Here is a 6,377-nt window from a genome sequence, read left to right on the forward strand (position 1 = left end):
CTCACGTGGTGGTGGGTCTGTCCCTGGGCACAAACAGAGGCTGCCTGGCTTCTTGAAGCCTCTGCTCAGACACCGTCGTCGTCGGTTAGTAAAAGCAAATCACAAGCTTGCCCCAGAAACAAAGGCGGAAATAGAGGAGAGAATAAATTCATCCTCTTGATGGGAGAAGCTGCAAATAATTTGTGACATTTTTGGAGCCTACCACCTCAAGGTCAAAGTAGCCTTTGGGAGTGTTTGGCTCTCTAAAACATGCTTTAGTGTGCATCTCCCGAAATGAACTTGAATCTGTAGCAGGCCCTGGACAAATGCTTACTGCTTAGACCTGGCAATGAGAGGACCTCATTAGGAAGGGGTGAGGCCAAATGAGATGAAAAAGAGTACAGCTAGGACTTAGTGCCCGCAAAGTGCTGAATTATCCCATTACCCTCACTACTGAGTACTACTCAGTAGTACTAGTACTACTGAGTACTAGCACTCAGGACTACCGCCACCACCACTTGGCCCTGCAGAACTGGAGAGAAAGAGGAAAGAAAAGAAGGCCCCCGCTCTTGGGGGAGAGATCTGGGAAAGAGTCAGAAGTGCGAGGGGACTTGTGGATGAGGTCTTGTGACCTACCGGTCAAGAGCATGGTTCAGACCGCGGCTCCTCCACTGGTCTGGGGCACTTTTCTTGACCCTGTAAATCTGTGAAGTGGAGATACAGACAGCCCGCCTCCCAGGGTGCCACTGGATTCAAATAGATAGGGGCCGGCAAAGAACACGAGATTGTTCATTAAATATTAGTTTTTTTTTTTTAAAGGGAGGGAGGGAGAGAGAGAGAGAGAGAATTTTTAATATAATTTTTTTAGTTTTCGGCGGACACAACATCTTTGTTTGTACGTGGTGCTGAGGATCGAACCTGGGCCGCACGCATGCCAGGCGAGCACGCCACCGCTTGAGCCACATCCCCAGCCCCTAAATATTAGTTTTGAAAAAAAAAAAACCACCATAAATTCCCAAAAGCGTCCTTGGAAAAATGTCCTGAGAATACTGTTTTCGACAGCTTTCTCATCACGGTGACCAAAAGACCTGACAAGAACAATCTGAGAGGAGGAAAAGTTTTATTTCGGGCTCCTGGTCTCTGTCCATGGTTGGCCAACTCTATTGCTCTGGGCCCCAGTGAGGCAGAACATCATGGAGGCAGAGTGCGGTGGAGGAAAAAAAGCAGCTCAGGACATGGGAGCCAGGAAGCAGAGGGAGAGAGGGTTCTATTTGTCAGGGACAAAATTAAACCCCAAAGGCACACTCCCAGTGATCTACCTCTGTCTCCTCCAGCCATACTCTACCTGCTGTTACCACCCAGATAATCCATATCAGTGGATTAATGCACTGGTTAGGGGAAGCCTCTCACAACCCTCTCACAACCCCGATTTTACCTATAAACCATCTTGCATTGCTTCACACAGGAGCCTTTGGGGGACACCTCATATCTCCACCATAACAGACACCCTTCTGACTTAGTTCTCCTCTTGCAACCCTGGTGAATGTCACTGCTCCCTGGTTTTAAAAAGTGAAGATTTTTTACATGGGTTGTTTATGGGGTAGGGGGGAGGTATCTCCTGGGAATAGCACATTTGAGGGATTGAGGGAAGGGAGAAGAAGGATCTTGGCACCATGGCTATAATGGAGGCCAAAGCTGATCCCACCTCTGGAGTTGGGATGTCACTGCAGAAATGAGACATTGTGGATCTGCATGAAGTGGTCATTGGCTCTGGGCTGCTATTCAAGGGAGGGAGTCTCAGGAGGGCATGGCTACGAGCCATTGGACTTCAGCCCTCTCAGCAGCTGGGATATGAGCCGTGGGCCTGCAGGTGCGGGGAGGGTTTGGAGGATGCAAGATGGGACCCATTACATGCTTCCAGGTCTCCATGAGAGGCTCAGTCTACACTAGACCTCCTTGACTGTCTGTCAACCTGAGAAGCCTCATCATTTACAAATGGGTTTAGTTACTAAACTTATACTCACAGGCTGTATCTAACAACTGGAATCGCATTCACAGAGACTCCTAATCGGACTAGGCCTAGGGACATGGGAATGGCTTACCTGAGGCCACCCGGCTACCAGAGAGGAGAGCTGGGGTTCACAGCCAGGCAATGGGACTTCATGACTCACCTTTCTCCCTTGTGCAGTCCTCTCCCAAGTTCCAGGAGACTCTAGGCCACGTTCCAAGGCTGGTCTTCATGGCTCCATAGCCTTGCCTGCCCATAACCCTTGTACCATATTGTAGCTCCACTTTGGGAAGTGTTTTCTTGAATTCTTCTACATATATATTTTTTAAAATTCATGGGTCATCTCTCATTATAAGGCCATGAAATCAATTTAGTAAGTCACAAACACCATGAAAAAAAAAATAGAATAGAAAATATCAGAATGAGTACCCTTAGGAAGGGCAAGTATTGTTCCATGAATCCTTTCTGTCGTATCCTCACATCCGGGCCTGTGTGAACTGGGTCAAAATGCAAATTGTGTATCTTACTGTGAGGCTGGTCAACATAGTTTGAAAATTGTCAAGAGTCGAGGGAAGAAAGTCCTGGAGCCTCATGAAATTGGCCCATGGGCCGTTCAACTTAATTTATTTTCTGAGGTGATACAAGTGCCTGATTTGGAACCGGTTCTAATTAGAACTTTTATTCCTTCTCCAACACAATATCCCCAGATTATTTAGATGATCATCTTGGAGCTTTAACCCATCACCGATGAAAGTTATTTTTCCACGTAGAATTTGAAGCATGGCATCTGAGTTCTTAAAAAAAAAAAAATGGAATTGTTGGTTTTGGTGGAACTGCCAGGCCTGACCTGTCACTTGGGTGAAGTGTCAGAGTGCTGTGTCAAGTGCTGGCAGAGAGCTGTCCGTCTCCTGCAGAGAGAAGGAGCTGCTTATCCTGAGGGATAATGTGGGCTGAGAAAGAAGTGTTTTATGATCAGAACCGGCACAGAGGGAGGGAGGAGGCGGGTGTCGGGGTTGCTCAGGGCTGCTGGGAGGTGGGGGAACAGCACGCTGGCACGGAGGGGGTTGGATCCCCATGGCGGGACCCTGCAGAGGGCCACCTCCAGCTGAGGCTTCCAAGGGCTGCGATTCAGTGTGTCTTTAGAGTCTCTGGTGTCCCTAGGTAGGTGGGGGCCTCCATGACAGCTGGCCCCATTGTATTTCCCTTCTGGCCCTCTGTGATTTGGGGCCCAGCAGCCATAGGAGGGCCAGAGCCCTCCAGATGGGACAAAAAAGTCAAGCCCAAGAGGTTAAAAAAAAAAAAAAAGAAGAAAGAAATCAGGGACAGGCCAGTCTGAGAGAGAGGAGAGTGTGTTGATTTCTGTAGTCCCTAGAAGGGCCTCTGAAAGTTGGGCAGATAAGCTGAAGGAATTTTCCATTTCCTGGACATCTTCAAATAAGATTTCCAATGCTGCTGACTCAAGTTGACATTTACTGAGTGCTCTCGATGAGGGTGGCTGGTCGAAGTACTTTACATATATTAACTCATTTAATCCTCCCCGCCGCCGCCTGTGTGGTCCCTGCTCGTATTGTTCTCATTCTCTGCCAAGAGAACGGTGAAGAGCTTTGATCAGTGTCCTATACAGTTACGATTCAAACACGGATTTGGGTTCAGGATCGTAGAAAAGCCAAGGTGGAGCTTGAGAACAGATGATATGGTGATGACGAGGAGGAGGAGGAGAGGAGGAGAGGAGGAGGAGGAGGAGGAGGAGGAGGAGGAGAGGAAGAGGAAGAGGAGGAGGAGGAGGACAAAGTCATCTCACCTTTGAGGGTTGGGAGGAGCTGGTCATTTCTAAAACTGTATCCCTTTGAATCTGCACCTTCTATGAAGATTTGCTGGTATCACTCTCCCCAGCCACAGATAAGGAAGCAGGCTTAGAGAAGATAAAGAATTGGCTGGAGAGTTGGATTTGGGTCGATCTGCATCAGAGTCTGAGTGCCCAGCCACACTCAGACGGTGAAGGTCGGGGTGGTCCCTGGAAGGGCGAGGCAGAGTGGCAATCGGCAGGCTCCCTGGTCCACCTCGCGGGCCAGGAAGGGGTGCTTGCCACACCGTTGGGTGCAGTTGCCAACATCGGAGAGGAAGCGGAAAGTCTCTAGTGGGAGAAACGTTTCCATTAAGTGTTGTTTCTTTTTTCCAGTGAGGGATTAACACATCCGGCGATTTATAACCACAGTCCTGAACAAGGAATTCAGAAAGTAGCTCCTGGTTTTGGGTCTTTCAATGGTAATGTGACCACAGTCCCCTGACTTCTTCATACCCGAGTTGCTGGGCTGGGAGGGCTGGCTGAGGGCTGTGAACGTCCTTGAGTCATTTGGGAGGGAGAAGGGACTGCATCTAGCAGGAGCTTCCCCCGGAATGGTGAAGACTCCCTGAAGAACTGTTTCTAATTATTTGAGGCCCCGCACTGAATGCTTCACATACTTGATCTCCCTGAATGTCCACAGCCCCCTAGGAGGTCTCATTATGAACCCCAGGAAGAGACATTAAGTGACCTACCTCTGGTCTCATAGCCAAAAAGCACAGATGCTTTCTGCATGTGCTAATATTATATCCTGGATAAAACCACTGCAAGGTTGAAAATGTCCGAAGTCAAAAATGCACGATTAGCCTGAACCTACCCAGCCTCGTTGCTGAGCAGCACAGCTGTTGTGATAGTGGGGACGACCAGGAGTGTGATTTGCTGGGGCAGTCCAGCTTCTCAGGGGAGTGTCACACCGCACATCACCGGCGTGGGAAAAGATCACAATGCAAATCTGGAGGCCCTGTTCCCGCTGAGCGAGTATCACTTTTACGCTCTCATAAAGTGGAAGAAATCAGAAGTTGAACAAGCCATCCTAGGTCAGGGATCCCTCTGTAGTCGTCTGCTTCTGAATCTCGAAAGTTCGACGGACTCTGCCAGTGGCCCTGAGCAGGCTTTGGCCCAGGCCCTGGTACATCATGGAGTGGGAAAGGCCATGCCAAGTCTGAGATCCCTGTGTAGTGCTTCCAAACTCCACTCAGAAGGGACTCATCGTACAGGGCAGACTGGTTGGCCATCTTCAGCCACTCCATGATGTACAGGGGGTTATAGGAAAATAAAGGTGCTTCTGCCCTTGTGGCCCCCCCAGCAGGCAGAGCAGATCCATAAACCAAATATTTATAATACAGTGTGATTTGTGCTGTCACAGTGGGGTTGGGGAGGGTCCTGGGGAGACTGCACGGGGGACCCCGAGTTCTCAGTTGAGTTTTGAGGAAGAGGAAGAAGTGAAAGAGAGGAAGAATGTTGGCTAGGCTGGAGGGGAAGCAGGGGAGAGGACACCCTGGTAAGAGGAAGTAGTTGAAGGTCCCCGGGTGGCTCCGCTTAGAGAAGAGATTTGGAGGGGGTAGAGAGAAGGCAGGGGATTTATGAAAACAGGACAGGAAGACCTCTAGGATTCAAAACGAGGCTGACTCTTCTCAAGGAGATAGGACTGACAGCTTTGGGTGTTGAAGGGAGAGAGGACGGGCTTGGGGACCTGGGGAGGGTGTCTTTGGGGGAGGTGGGAGGAGAGAGCACACGGGGAAACAGAAGCAAAGGGAAAATGTGCAGGGTATAAAAGACGTTTAAAGGCCCGTGGAGAAATTCTTGAGTGGTGGTCTCTATGATCTTTGTGAAGTAGGAAAAAAGAGAAATTAGATCTGTATTCAAATCCGTGACCCTAGGCAAATTTCATGTCCCCAGCTTCCCCATTCTTTAAAAAAGGATGAATGGTAACCGGAAGACTTAAGAGTTGTCAGGGTCAAATCTGATAGGGTTTGTGCCAGGTTTGTGGCTGGTTATAGCAGGAAAACAAGTGGTATGAATATTGTCAGCTATTGAGGGAGTTCAGATTTGGGAACTTGACAAATAGGGATCATAGATTTCAGCAAAAAGTACAAGGGGAGGAGGAGGCTCAGGGGAGAAGACAGCGGTGTCTGCATTGATCTGTTGGGTTTGAGGTACCTGTAGTGTCCTCAGGTATAGGTGTCCATTATTGGGAATAATGAGAAGTCAGGGATGGGAGTTAAGAATTGGGAATTATTAATACAGGGAGATATTTTTTAAAAAATATTTAAAACATATTACTGGAGATACTCACAAATTTACATGGTGTGTGATATTAAGCAAAATGGAATTACAGAGTTACTTCAAAAATTCCTTTTTTAATTCCTCTAGTTGTTAAAGGAGAGTGTCTCAGTTGGGTGCTGTAATGGCTTAAATACTTCTCTAATACATGCATATTTCCCATTTATTTATTTACTTTTATTTAAAAAATTATTTTTGATACTGGGGATTGAACCCAGGAATCCTTTACCACTGAGCCACATCTCCAGACCTTAAAAAAAAAAA

The sequence above is a fragment of the Marmota marmota genome, unplaced genomic scaffold (assembly GCF_001458135.2).
Source record: "Marmota marmota marmota unplaced genomic scaffold, marMar, whole genome shotgun sequence".
Taxonomy (NCBI): Eukaryota; Metazoa; Chordata; class Mammalia; order Rodentia; family Sciuridae; genus Marmota; species Marmota marmota.